We start from the raw sequence: 16,390 nt of genomic DNA on the forward strand, positions 1-16,390 counted from the left end.
AGAGGATTGTGTTATCGACCGAACACAGAATCCAATATGAGATCGAATTCACGTTTTCATGTATAATAATCTGTTCCTGAAAGCTCATCTCTACTCTTAATATTGTGTCTTTCTCATACTTTTCTGTTTTATCAAAACAATCCTTTGTGTTTCTTATAAAAGTATAAAACCTTGCTCCAGGTAGTTGACAATCAGTTTCCGGATTCTCAATAACATCCTAACGTGATACAAAGGGAGCTCTTAAATAATGCCTAAAACCCCTTTCTTGAAGTATTAAATTTAAGAGTAAAATTAGAACGCAGATGGTGATGTGATAGTTAAGAGATTGCGTGACGTTTGGATACTTTTTTCCTTCGGGGTTTGCCTCATAATCAGGAGGTTTCAGTAACAGTGACACCCCCATTCGGTTCCTTATTTGGGATAACACTTTCCATGGAAGCTGTGCAAATTTACACTTAACAGGGGTTACACATAGTACGTGATCTAGACTACCAGTTGTCTACCGCTTCCATTTTTGTGTGGAAGCCTCGGTGGCTGAGTTGGCAGGATCGCTGACTTTGTGTGCTGGCAATTAAGTGCCTGACTCGGTGGTTGTGGGTGTGAATACTGCATGGGTGTCAACCCCACAAAGTACTACGATTTGTACTTTACTAAGTGTTATCCTTAATAAAACATTTTAAATTTACATGATACGCATGATGTCTGTCGAAGGTATCGGAACATCATATGACACTCAGTCAGTGTCCACAAAATTTCTAAATCAACAGCAGGCAGGATATCCAGGAAAACCTGTGCAAATATTTGTAAAAGACGAAAATGAAGCCTGCCAGTTAAGACAGTTTCCTAACCTTTGCCTATTGTACAAGCTACCATTTGAAAACATTCATGTTGAGAAACGATCGTCATTAGTCACAGATATCGATATATCACTGTAAATGAAATGTCACATCTGTACTTTATTGACCTACACTATTTCAAACGTTATTTATTTGAAATGCAAACTTTCCACATTATTTCTGTTGTGTGTTATATACTTTAATGTTGAATTATATACAGATTATCAATGTCATTACGATACACACATCAGGAAATAACTGTTGTTACTGAGAGGTGAACAGGGGGCGGTTATTGACAAGCTAGATATACGTTTGCCAGTTTAGATAACAATGACTTACGAGGGCTGGCTGAAAAGTTCTAAGCCTAACTGTGAAAGACCCGTACCAAGTCGATGGTTTTCATTTATTTCTCCACATAGTCCTCTTCCAGGTTTACACACTTTTGCCAGCGAGGCTGCAAGGCCTGGATGCCGGTCAAGATGAAATTTTCTTCAGCCACCCTAAAAAAGTCATTCACAGCGGAAATGACGTCATCATTACCAGGAAAATGGCGACCGGCTAGTTCCTTTTTCATTTTGGGAAACAGGTGGAAGTCTGACGGGGCCAAATCTGGTGAATAACGTGGATGGCCAATGAGTTCGAAGCCACAATCATGGATCGCTGACATGACAACCACCGATTTGTGAACAGAAGCATTGTCTGGGTGGAACAGGACTCCTTTAGTGAGCATTTCCCGTCGCTTAGCTTTGATAGCTTCACGCAACTGTCTCAGTAGGTCAGCATAATATCTTCCATTGATAGTCTGGCCTTGTTCAAGATAGTCAGAATACCCTTGGAATCCCAAAAGAGTGAAGCCATCACCTTTCCAGCAGAAGGAACCGACTTGGCTTTTTTTTTGGGGGGGGGGGGGGGGCTGGTGATTCCGGATGCTTCCATTGTTTAGACTGAATTTTGGTATCTGGTTGAAAGTGATGAATCCAGGTCTCATCCATGGTTCAAATCGGGCCAAAACATCATCGGGATCGGCATAAATTGTCACGGGACGTCAGGAATCTGACACTTTTCTGATCCGCTGTCAAGAGCTTTGGCACCCATCTTGCAGACACTTTTGTCATTCCCAACTCGTTGGTGATAATGTGCTCAACCCTCTCATGAGAGATGCCCACAACACTGGCAATATGTCGAGTGGTCAATCGTCGATCAGCCATCACCATGTCATGCATCCGGGTAATGTTTTCCGGAATGGTTGCTGTTAAAGGCCTTCCAGGACGCTGGTCATCGTCAAGGCACTCTCTGCCACGCTTGAATTCCGCAGCCCACTTCTTTACAGTCGAAATCCCCTAAAGTGGAGATCATGTCAGCATGTATCTGTGTTGGAGTTAGCCCATTCAGTTGCAGGTACTTGATGACTGCCCTATAGCCAGTTTGTCCATTTCTGGCGATTTTAATGGGTAGGTTCACAAGATGGTCTGGTACAAAGACAATAATAAACAATACAGTTGCGGTTCTTATGTCTATGATTCATTACATGATTGTAGTTGTTGGTGGCAAAAGTTTGTTTCAATCCGATTGAGTTATCCCACTTAGGCTTAGAACTTTTCAGCCAGCCCTCGTACATAAAAAGGTCTCCCAAAACTGTTTTTATGAACAAATATATTATTGTCCGATACAAGAGTGAATAAACGTATGTTAACCGTAACATGTCTTGAAGACTGCTCTTTCCTGAAATTACATTGATATGAACATGATTTTATTCCTGGTGTGTCCATGTCAACATGCAGTTGCCATCAAGGGAGCAATGATGGACATTGTGCTCTGGGTATATACATTTGCATTTGTGCATGTATGTTAGCAGTCAGTCGCCAACTCCAAATGAACCATTACCAATAAGTGTTTAATTTGTAAAAAAAAAACATCGTCGTTTTCAGTTATGAGTCACGGTTTCTGCTCAGATGTCCTGACGGAAGGACACACGTCATGAACGGTATGCTCCGGACTGCGTGCAGGAAGTGGACAGATTTAGTGGGGGGAGTGTTATGGTATGGGTTTACATTATGGCATGTGTGCGACGAAGATCCCCAGCCGAAGATCTTACCAGCTTTGTTTTTGGCTTTGCGGGATGAGTATAAGGACATTCCAAGATCTGTAATCCGGAATCTAATTCAGTCTATGGGAAGACGATGCCAGTGAATCATTAACGCTAATGGTGGTCATAATTGTCACCGACATTCTTGGACTTTGACCTTCATGTGTCATTTGTTGTGATCATCCCTTTGTGATCTCAACATGTGTAATAGTCATTTGTTCCTAATTGTCAAGAAACTCTTATGTTTGCCCTTATAAATGTGTGAAAAGAATCACCTATGCGTTTACGTTTTAGTAGTATATATTGTTGTAAGCTGTAACCGTAGGGCCAGTGATAGTGCGTGTTCAGTTCGTAGTGTTTTTGTTTTCTCTGTTGGTGCAATCGTTCTGTTTCGGTATTTAATGTGTAAAGAGTACATCCGATTATATCAAGACAGAATTAGTAAACTCTTAGATAGTGATTATTATTCTTTCCTTGGCATATTCGATATTATTTCACTTTGTGAAACATGGACAACTGAAACAGATTTTTGCAGCGACTCTCCTGAATAGAAAGTTTTACTTCTCCAGCGAGTAAGGTATCTAAGTTTGGACGCTATTCAGGGGGAATATTAGTTCTAATTAAGTATTTAATTGATGTCAGGTTTGGTGAAAATGCTATTGTGGTGTTTGATAAGGCTGTCCTTGATTATAATATTGATATTTTATGTGTATTTAGTTACATCCAACCAGAAGGATCATCTTGGTATAACGACAAAGACTGCCGAGTGGAATAATTAGTGAACTTATTACTTGCCTGAAGAGTATACATCGATATCCATTTTGATGTTTAGAGACTTAAACAGCAGACCTGGCAGAGATGACGATTACGTCATAGACGAACTTATGTGTTATGTTGAAGGGGAGGATCATTTTCGTGTCAGTTCAACTCAATTTGAAAAACAACCAGGATTTCCCTCTGACCACAAGTTGTGTTCCCTTCTCGACATACGTATAAAAATGAAGATTTGGAGTAACATCAGGTGACTTTACTTTCATTGGACACTTAGGCTGCAGTGTTACATAGACTATGCTTTAGCGTCATCAAATCATTTTCACAATATTTCAGAATTTAAAACAAAATCTTGCTCAGAATCGGAACATTAACCTGGCACCGTGAGAACCAAGCACGATGAGATAGTCTTTTCCAGCCTTAGTGGCAAACCGTTAAAACAAAAGTATATCAGGACTAAAAAACTAAGTGAATCCTTTGTCACAGACATGTCATCACATATTATCACTGATATGCTGGAAAACACAGCATTGTGTTCTATCTCAGACACATCTGCCGGAGTGAGTGTACTAACTGATGCTATGATGTCTGCTGCTTGTGTGTTCAAAAGACAAATTCGCCGTGACAAATGCAGAGACTCCCCGTGGTATGACAACGAATGTCTCAATAAAAAGCATGAACGTTGCCATGCACTGAACACATTTCGCATAACGAATGAAACGGTTCCATCAAGTGTGCAACCAATACCGGGCCATGTGCCAGGAGAGGATTGAACGATATAGACGAGGCAAGCGAATTGACCTAATTAACTGCGCGGGGGACTCGAAGCGTTTCTGGGACGGTGTGAGTCAAGTGACAGGTAGACCATGCCCACCCAGTACTATTCCTATGGATGATTGGGCTGAATAGTTTTCGTCTCTACATTCAACTGATGACTCTTTTGAAGATTTTATTGACCCTGACTCTGAACCAAATACCAGTGACTCTTACATTTTAAACTATCCAATAACCAGACATGAGATAAAAATCAGTATGTAAAGAGGCTGTTTTTTGGCAGATACTTCTGGTTAAATCTCTGAATGTCGGTCACGTTTCCGGAAGGGATATTCAGCAATAGACAACTGCTTTGTTTTAAATTCAATTGTCCAACGTTTTCTTTCACGTTAAGGGGGTAAGTTATTGATTTTTCTAAGGCATTCGACTCTCTAAAGCGTCCTCTTTTATGGAATATGTTTTACAAACATGGAATTAGTTGAAAAATGAGTAAAATGCTACAGTCGATTTATGGTGATGAAAAATTTTGTGTTCGGTCTCACAAGTACACGTCTGGAGCATTTGATTGTTCTATTGGTGTTAGACAAGGCTGTGTGATGAACCCGTTTCTGTTTCAGTTTTTCATAAATGAATCAATCTTGAGAAGGAAAAGGAGTGTCCAGTTGGTGTGCAGCTAGATCCAGACGAAATTCACGTTCTACTTCTCTTACTTGCTGATAATTTGATACTGTTTGATGATACTGTTTTCAATCTCCCAAAAGAGTTAAATATTCTTCAAACTTTCTGTGAAACGTGGAAAATGTCGGTCAGTATGTCTAAAACTAAAATTGTAGTTTTCACAAATGGCAGTGGATTTTCTCGTTTTGAGAAATGTTTTTTCGAAGGCAATGTAGTTGTTCCTTGTTACACTTACCTGGGTTGATATATTAACAATAGGCTTAATTAGTCCAAAACGTCTGACAAAGCCTGCAGGCCAAGAAGCTATGGATAAAGTCTACACCCGATGCAACCGTTGCAAAGATAATGCCAGTACTCTTGTATGGTGCCGAAGTTTAGGGTTCGAAAAGATAAACAAGTTGAATAAGGTACGAGTACACGCATGTAAACGGTTTTTTAATCTAAAGCTATCTACCTCGAACACCGCAATGTTAGGTGAGTGTGGTAGATACCCCATTCATGCATATGCCATGACAAGATGTGTGAAGTATTGGTTAAATGCCCCAGTGTCGTTTACCAGAAACATGTCATGATATGATGTGCTTGTATGATGAGCAAGCTCGGAAAATTGGATCAAGATATTATGAAAAAGTCTGTGTAAGTAACGATTTGGAGATATATGGTTATTTCCAAATGTATTGTCACAAAAATGTATTTCTAAATATGTTTCAGCAACGTTTAAAGGACAATTTCCAACAAATTTGGCACAGTGATTTCCTTCCGATTTCAAAAATATCCTTTGATGCAACATTAAAAGTTTCTATCAATTGTGAAAACTATTTGAACCTCATAACACAAAGCAAACTCAAATTTGCTCTTTATCGTTTTGGTTTAAGTTGTCATGATCAGGGAATTAAGCGTGGACGACACTATAATACACCTAGAAATTTATGAAAATGTAAACTTTGTAACTTAAACTGCGCTGAATATGAATTTCCATTTTCTTTTAGTGTGTCCAGCATACGTAAACTGAAGATAACTATTCATCAACACAAAGTTTTATCATCATCCTAACATCCATTAATTTAGCATGTTGATGTCATCGCCAAACTCTAACATCACTACAAATCCAGCAAAATATTTGTACTATGCACATATGAAAAGAAATGTACGGTTAACTGCAATTCCGCCTGTGCCTGAGGCTTAAAGTACTGAAATTGATTGATTGATTGATTGATTGATTGATTGATTGAGACAGAAAAGATTTCTTCGCAGAAATGTCCTGCGTATTTGGTTTTCCAAAATGTAAAGGTTTTTTTTTTTAATTCACAGAGGTTGACACTAAGTGATAAACAAATTGATACAGATTAGACTGCTTTAAAATTTGAAAACATGTGTGACGGTCATGTGACAAATAGTCGTCAGGGAATTAGTTCCAGATCGTATTGAAATACAACTCAAACATGAAGCAAATCACATAAACTATTTAAGTGTTCCAAGTTTCAGTATTACGGAGATTGTTTTACTTCTGAAACTAGTCTGTTTACAATACAAAGGCAGATGCTTCTGTGCCGTCCCTGATCATTCCTTTATTTTGGGAACAGTACATGTCGTTGCTTGAAAACTTTGGCTTTCAGACCTTTTAAAGTGCATGGATGACATGTATTTCTGTGAAAATTAACTAACTCAAGTCTGCTTGCACGTCAGTGACAGCTTCGAACGAAGGACAAGGTCACCATAGGGATAAGAAAAGACAATCGTGATCTACTCACATCATTTTCCGCTACAGATCAATAGGTAATGGTATTGTTCACATTTAGGATGTTTGGGCCACAATAATAGAAGTCAGGCACACTTCCACGGAGTTTTCAAATGATTTTGTATCGGAACTGTTCGCTTTAAGTGATCTGGTAGTGCAGTCGTGTATGATCATTAATGAACATAAACAAACACCTCAATGTCACAATATGTCACAAAATGTCACAAAATACGCTTCGAAAGGGACACTGATGGCACAGCCATGGCACCCAACGTAAGTCTAGATATCTGTCCATACTTCATTTCACCACGCTTAAACTTTGACGTTAAATCAAATTGAAAGTCGCGAAAGTCATGCTCATAGGGACCCGGCCTCGATCTATCGGTAGTCGTACATTGCAAATGGATATAGCTCGATTACATCGATATAATGTCTGTAGTAACTCTGTGCATAACTAATATAGAATTCAAAGCGAATTGATCCGTGTGACTATCGTGTTTGGTTTAATAAAGTGTTTGTAAATGTCTCTCGCTTAAAGTTCTGCCTTGTTTTACAGACAGACAGAGAGACAGACAGTTTATTCAGTAATTTAGGCATCAAGGCCCATAGTTCAATGCAGATTGGATATTAACATTTGTCATGTGATGTACATGATTGGATTTTAAATCTAGGTACACATTCCTCATTTTAAAGACATGTTTAAAAGAATACAGAAACAGCATGTTTCATATCAGGATTTTCAGAGTTTAGCTAGCGGATTTATCATTTACTGTCGGTCTTTAAAAATACCTTGCAACATAGGGAGAAATTTATACATTAAATGGGAATACGTTTCACATATAAGTGAGACATGTTAATCATATTCTACTTCTCCGGATGAAAAGTTTGTACAAATAGAGCTCACAATATCACCGTCTTTGGACCTGCGATATACATTTACATATACAACTCCTCCAGATATTCGAGTTTATATCAGTATTGAAAAGTCAAACCTTGTTTGCACAAAATATGATGATATATGTTGCCTCCCTTCCAAACAAGATTCGACATATATAATGCGTCACGCGTATCTGTGATGAATTATTATTCTTGCATACGGACCAGTGATATTCTTTATACACTGCATCACGAAAATACTTACCAAAAGAGACGATTAAATAACACTCGTTTTGTTCTTGTTTATCCCATTAAGTTAAAACAAACACGACCACAGAATGGTGGGTACCATGAGCCTTTGTAGAAATCTAAACCGTTACATAAGGATTCCTGTGGAGTACTTATAATTAGCTGTCACTGTTCAGGGATAACATATGATAACATTTATTTATTGAATGTTATTAGTTGAGGTTGTTAGTTCACCGTAGCATGGAATCTATATTTAGAAATATCCATTGACCGTTAATAGTTACTTTCTGCAAAGGATACATCGAAACACTATTATTTACGCTTAACCAGCAACAACAGTTACTGTAGGGTTCCGTCTGGTGGGAATCCTTGTCACATCCGACGATCTCCGGATATGGGAAGAAAGAATTTATCAAATTGTTTCAGATTACTTTTCCTGTCGGTTTTCTGTCATTGCACGTTTCTTTTCAAGGAGACATCCTCCCATTACAATATTAATCTCACTGTGAAATCATCACATATATGTCTAGCATGGCGACAGGCAAAGATTTCGCTGTCTAACTTAAGTAAGTGGCTTACTTATGTTGGAAGGGATTTAGACATTCTGTTGTCTGCCTAATTACTATCTCAATTGAGTCTTTGATCTTTGCAGCAGAACTGTGTAAGATTGTGTGGTGTCTAAATACAGCGTCTAGACCGTCCTTGACAGCTGGCAGTAATTCTTATGGCAGCAGATACAAGTTAATTTCACATGAAACGGATGCACTTGTATGATATCACTCGAAAGGTTCCCTTTGTTTGATCGGTTAGACCGTGCTGGCTGTCTTAATTGGAAGCCGCACAGGTTTTTCTTCTCCTTCATCTTTAATCAGAAAGTTGTGTATGTCTGAAACTGAACGACTTAATAAGACTGTTTATATATCAAAGGGTGTGGTAAAATGGCGTTCAAGGTCGTTGCTTTTGCGACGTGTAAGCGTGTGCGTGCGTGCGTGCGTGCGTGCGTGCGTGTGTGTGTGTGTGTGTGTGTGCTTGTACTGCTTGATGTCTAATAATGCCGAGTTTATAGTGCTAGCCCACTGAGATACCATGCCGCAGTTTGACATGATTACCTACTCAGACACAGTATACTGACTCCGAGCCGACCAGTCCTAATTTTAGCCCCTTTATACCGAGCGCCAGGCAGGTTAACAACAAGTATCATCTTTTAACGTACTTTGGTATGACGCGGCTGGGGATCGAACACCCGATCATTCGTTCTCCGGGCGGCCGCTCTACCATAAGACCATGGAGATGAGCAATGTTTTACCATGACGGTTTTACTGCCTGTATTGATATTCGAGTGCAATTCAAGCAATTTCAGAAAAATAAGTTTTCTTCGATGTGAGACAAACAAGTCAAATCAGTGTAAAAATAAAACTACCATAGCCTTATTAGTTTATAACAATGTTGTCACACGAAAAGGTCCAAGAACATATCTCGATTCATGACACTGTATAGCAAGAACGTTTCATTTCACTGTGTGGGAGTTAATGTGTTGCCAATCAATTAATCATTGATGTTTCAAAACTCACCCTCATATTATTTCATTTACATCTATAAGGTATAAATTTCATATTTCAAGGGAATTTCATATTTCTGCAAATTGACTGTTGTGCAATATGTTTGATTTGAAATGAATCTTTGAGACAACCATGTCCTTTGTTCCTATTCTACACCTGTCTGTGACAAAACATACGGTGTCGTATTCTGTATTATCACCAATACGTTTGGGAAGATCGTGTGCACTAACACTTTCGAAGTTTGTAAATGTTTTTTACTGATTCCTGAAGCTGTTTGATCCACGGACAACATCGTTTGATTGGACGCCGGAATTGCTTCAACTCACACTGAGCTCATTTACAGAATTCACGTCATTCATTCCTGACTTTTACTTGCTATTATCATAAAAAACGAGAATAACAATAAAAACAAGAGTTTGCCACTAACGTGGCTATATCCCCAGCCCCCAGAAATTAACCGAGGTGGAACTTGTCATGGAAATTGTAAAAAAAAAAAAGAGTTTGGAACTTAAGTCCATCTTGCTGCCATGGAAACGTAAAAAAATAAAAATTTCTTAACTTTCTAAATAGCAAAGGGCACCAGATCAGCATGTACCTGACAGACCTGCAAAGTTTGATGAAAAAATATTGAACAGTTTATGAGTTATGCTCCGGAAACAAACTCTACCCTAACAGAACCTAAGTCCATCTTGTTGCCATGGAAACGTAAAGAATAAAAAGTTCTTAAATTTCTAAATAGCAAAAGGCACCAGATCAGCATGTACCTGACAGACCTGCAAAGTTTGATGAAAACATATTGAACGGTTTATGAGTTATGCTCCGGAAACAAACTCTACCCTAACAGAACCTAAGTCCATCTTGTTGCCATGGAAACGTAGAGAATAAAACATTCTAAAACTTCTAAATAGCAAAAGGCACCAGTTCAGCATGTACCTGACAGACCTGCAAAGTTTGATGAAATATTGCAAATATTGAACGGTTTATGAGTTATGCTCCGGAAACGAAACGTGACGGACGGACGGACGGAGCCCGTTTCTATATCCCCCGCCAACTTTGCTGGGCGGGGGATAATAATATCAGAGCTTGATAAAGAAACAAAACATACATCATCTAAAGAGAAACATACTGTGATATGGTGATCACTTCAGAAGAAACATACTTTGACATGGTGATCACTTCAGAAGAAGCATACTGTGACATGGTGATCACTTCAGAAGAAACATACTGTGACATGGTGATCACTTCAGAAGAAGCATACTGTGACATGGTGATCACTTCAGAAGAAACATACTGTGACATGGTGATCACTTCAGAAGAAGCATACTGTGACATGGTGATCACTTCAGAAGAAACATACTGTGACATGGTGATCACTTCAGAAGAAGCATACTGTGACATGGTGATCACTTCAGAAGAAACATACTGCGACATGGTGATCAATTGAGAAGAAACATTTTTTGATATCGTGATCACTTAAAAAAAAACATACTGTGATATGGTGATCATTTCAGAAGAAACATACTGTGACATGGTGATCACTTCAGAAGAAACATACTGTGACATAGTGATCACTTCAGAAGAAACATACTGTGACATTGTGATCATTTCAGAAGAAACATACTGTGGCATGGTGATCACTTCAGAAGAAACATACTGTGACATGGTGACATGGGTTAGAATAGGTCTTCATCAACCCAAACTTGCCGCAAAAGGCGACTATGCTTGTCGTAACGGGATCGTGTGGTCAGGCTCGCTGACTTGGTTGATACATGTCATCGATCCTAATTGCGTAGATCGATGCTCATGATATCAATCACTGGATTCCCTGGTCCAGACTCGATTATTTACAGACCACCTGTGACATGGTCATCAATTCAGAAGACAATATTGTGACATAGTGATCCCTTCAGAAGACAATACTGTGACATAGTGATCCCTTCAGAAGACAATACTGTGACAAAGTGATCCCTTCAGAAGACAATACTGTGACATAGTGACTCCTTCAGAAGACAATACTGTGACATAGTGATCCCTTCAGAAGACAATACTGTGACATAGTGATCCCTTCAGAAGACAATACTGTGACATAGTGACTCCTTCAGAAGACAATTCTGTGACATAGTGATCCCTTCAGAAGACAATGCTGTGACAAAGTGATCCCTTCAGAAGAAAATACTGTGACATAGTGATCCCTTCAGAAGAAAATACTGTGACATAGTGATCCCTTCAGAAGAAAATACTGTGAAATGGTGATCAATTCAGAAGAAAATACTGTGACATTGTCTTCAATTCAGAAGAATGGTGGCCAGTTCTGGAGAACCTTATTGTAATATGGTGGATGATGTGTGACTATCTGCTTAGGCGGCGTGGGTGATCAATTGACATCGGTGTGATGGGCGAGTACTGATGTGTTCATACCGACAGCGTCCCAACAAATCATATGTTACTATATTGTGCTCATATATTACACAGTGGGAATAGATAATTGCACCTGCCACAGTTACACACTGTGAGTGTCTTATAGACAGTCATGATTCAATTATTTATTGAAAGTAATTTTTCATTAGTTTCAACATATCATTTCATCAGTTCCACACACTGCAACTAATCTGTTTTCATGTTTATTATGCTTGAGCTGCAGCCTGCATTTTATGTCTCTTTTAATACCGGGGACCCTTTAGGTCCCTAATGACGTTTGCATAGAGAACGCGCATAATAGGTTATTTCCAATAGGGAAAACAACCGTATTGGATTATGCTTACACTACAAGATGACCCACTCAGCCCGATACAAATGCCCGATCTGAAGTACATTGATGCAGGTAAAATAAATGCACTGCTCGCAACTCCAGTACTTGATATACATCAAGTGTCGCCTTATGCCTGAATCGGCACGTGAACGCGTAGAATAGGTCTTCAGCAACCCATGCTTGATTGTCGTAAAAGGCGAAAAAAAAGTCTTGTCACGTTTATTACCTAGTTTTGTGCAGGGTTAAAATGATGTCAAAACGTGTATCCCTGTTATCATTTCATTCACAATGTAAATAGTATTATGGTTTGCACCACTATGGATGGTCTGAGTGAAAAGAGGTGAAGGGAAGTGTTCGCTTTCCAGTTTTACCTTTGCAAATTGGTGTAGCATTGTGATCTTTATGTAAAATGATATATAGAGATTAATACACGAGTTTCTGTCATATACCTTTTATCTCACAACGAGTCGTGTTATCTGTTGTCACTTTAGTTGTTTTTGGCTTCGCAGTTGATTTTGATGCCTTGCTTCCTACGTTTGTTGACAGTTTAAACTGGTTGATGTGAGCCGTGACTTGACATGAAATATCTGGTATAGTAATTGCTTGTCAACCAACGATCTTATGGACAGAACGTCTTGGCTTCGATTTCGTAATGGTAACAACAGGTAGATGATCTTTAAAAAATCTTGAATCTGGTGGCTGTTCAACGATGTCAGGACAAGTAACTCAAATTTCTGATGCTTTTTCCGCCTGTTGATTGGCAAACGTAGATGGCTTCAGGAATGACTTGTCAACTGCCGTAGGGTCAAATGGATAAATACCACATTTCCTGAAAGCACTGTGCAAGTTACTGGCAGACAGAGAAATCTCGTATGTATGCCTTGCAGGCCAAAGAACAGACACTATATCTGTTAACTGTTCCAGAAATTGACCGCTGCCATTTCCTACATTCTGAACTAAAATCTTGGTGAAAGGCCCAAAGCACCCAACATCCATCGGCTGGAGAACATGGCTTGTGTGAGGTGGTAGAACAAACAGGATTATCCCGTGGTCAACAGCGTAATCTACCAGATGAGGGGTGATGTGAGACCTGTGGCCGTCATATAGCAGCAGAGTTTTCTTGTCACTTCCGAATTTGGCATACTTCACAAAATGGCCTGTCAACCATCGTTGAAATATTTCTGTATTGGACCATCCCGTCTCGCTAACAGTTCCACATGTTCCAACTGTCGAACCATCTAAGAGATCATCGCACATGCGTGAACCAGGGAAAATGAAAAAAGGTGGAATCTTCTGACCCAATGCATTGCTGCATCCCAAAACAGTAACTGTAGAGGATTTCTCTGGGCAGATTTCAATTGGAACCTCGTCTGCAGATACAACGATTTGCTGTGAAGAACGTGTGAGATTAATTCCCTTCTCATCGACGTTGTAGATCAGCTCTGGGCTTGATTTTAGGTCATACTTGTCAAGAACTGCTTCAAGTTGAGAAACATACTTGTTAATGCTCTCCTCAGATGTGGCAGTGGTCTCTGCTAATGACAGAGACCATACCAGAGACCATATACCTCTGCCGTCGTAATATGGTTTCTGCTAACGATAGAGGCCATACCAGAGACCATATACCTCTGCCGTCGTGATATTGTTTCTGCTAATGAGAGAGACCATACCAGAGACCATATACCTCTGCCGTCGTTATATGGTCTCTGCTAATGACAGAGACCATACCAGAGACCATATACCTCTGCCGTCGTTATATGGTCTCTGCTAATGACAGAGACCATACCAGAGACCATATACCTCTGCCGTCGTTATATGGTTTCTGCTAATGACAGAGACCATACCAGAGACCACATACCTCTACCGTCGTTATATGATGTCTGCTAATGACAGAGACCATACCAGAGACCATATACCTCTGCCGTCGTTATATGGTCTCTGCTAATGACGGAGACCATACCAGAGACCATATACCTCTGCCGTCGTTATATGGTCTCTGCTAATGACAGAGACCATACTAGAGACCATATACCTCTGCCGTCGTTATATGGTCTCTGCTAATGAGAGAGACCATACCAGAGACCATATACCTCTGCCGTCGTGATATTGTTTCTGCTAATGAGAGAGACCATACCAGAGACCATATACCTCTGCCGTCGTTATATGGTCTCTGCTAATGACAGAGACCATACCAGAGACCATATACCTCTGCCGTCGTCATATTGTTTCTGCTAATGAGAGAGACCATACCAGAGACCATATACCTCTGCCGTCGTTATATGGTCTCTGCTAATGACAGAGACCATACCAGAGACCATATACCTCTGCCGTCGTCATATGGTTTCTGCTAATGATAAAGACCATACCAGAGACCATATACCTCTGCCGTCGTTATATGGTCTCTGCTAATGACAGACCATACCAGAGACCATATACCTCTGCCGTCGTTATATGGTCTCTGCTAATTACAGACCATACCAGAGACCATATACCTCTGCCGTCGTCATATGGTCTCTGCTAATGACAGAGACCATACCAGAGACCATATACCTCTGCCGTCGTTATATGGTCTCTGCTAATGACAGACCATACCAGAGACCATATACCTCTGCCGTCGTCATATGGTCTCTGCTAATGACAGAGACCATACCAGAGACCATATACCTCTGCCGTCGTAATATGGTTTCTGCTAACGATAGAGGCCATACCAGAGACCATATACCTCTGCCGTCGTTATATGGTCTCTGCTAATAACAGAGACCATACCAGAGACCATATACCTCTGCCGTCGTGATATTGTTTCTGCTAATGAGAGAGACCATACCAGAGACCATATACCTCTGCCGTCGTTATATGGTCTCTGCTAATGATAGAGACCATACCAGAGACCATATACCTCTGCCATCGTTATATGGTTTCTGCTAATGACAGAGACCATACCAGAGACCATATACCTCTGCCGTCGTTATATGGTCTCTGCTCGTGACCACAACAATTCAATAAGAATAATTTCAAGGTGTCAAGGTTTGGTGATATGAAAATATGACATGGTCGTGGAAGACGTTAAAACACGACAAAACGAGAACACAGTCAGGTACGACTAAGAGTTATCAAGGATTGTTCCACTCTCCACAGTGGACATCACTATCTGTTTGCTCATTTCCCGAACCCAAGAGAACAAATATTACACATTGAATTTTGTACAAATTGCACTCTGTTAATTGATAAAATTAAGTATCAATCTTGCAAAAAAATGTCAAAATTACTAATGGCCCCTCTCCATAATGGAATATGGCTAATAATATTTGTTCTCTCACTCAGACTGCAATGTTTCCTTTGTTTTACAAGTTTACAACTCTGTAACTGTGCACTTCAGATAAAGTGTATGTTGCGCTGAGCCATATTTTATGTACGACTCTTTTAGCTCGAATGCAGTATCTGTGGTCTAAGGGAAGTAACTCTGACTCGCCATGCACTCATGATATTTTGAGGATTCCTGTTCAAGTAAAGTGTTAGTTGTAAAGACTAACATTTAGTTCCAGAAATAAATCTTAGTTTACTATATATGTTTCTTCTAAATATATCAAATCCAAATTGAGCTCAGAACAAGAATTAATTTCAAGCAATCTAGACTTGGCAAATCTTTGTAAACTTGAGTTGGATTCCATTCTTAATTTATTCTCTAGGGTTTGGGAGGCAGATTACAGGCCATACACCGATGTTTATTATTTAACCAAACCATTCATCGTAGGACAATCCGCAGTTGGGAAGATGGGAGGACTATATTCTCAACCGACTTGGGGCAAATATATCATCGTGAAGTTATTTCGTATAACAGATGGTTTTCCAAAGAGGGCCATTGTGACAATGATATGCCTCAGGCTGTTAACTACTCTCTATTAAAGTTCCCTACCCACGGACGTGCAAGAGGTTTAATAAGAGCAAACCAGTCTTCCTTGTCCGTATATATAACAAGCATCACTACTGCACCCTCAGGTCTGGCAGTGGGTTGGACAAAGTAATGACCAGAGTTTATGCACCTTTCGACGTGCCTTGGTTAAATTCCGCAGTTGA

The sequence above is a fragment of the Haliotis rufescens genome, unplaced genomic scaffold (genome assembly GCF_023055435.1).
Source record: "Haliotis rufescens isolate VD_foot unplaced genomic scaffold, xgHalRufe1.0.p SCAF_5, whole genome shotgun sequence".
Taxonomy (NCBI): domain Eukaryota; kingdom Metazoa; phylum Mollusca; class Gastropoda; order Lepetellida; family Haliotidae; genus Haliotis; species Haliotis rufescens.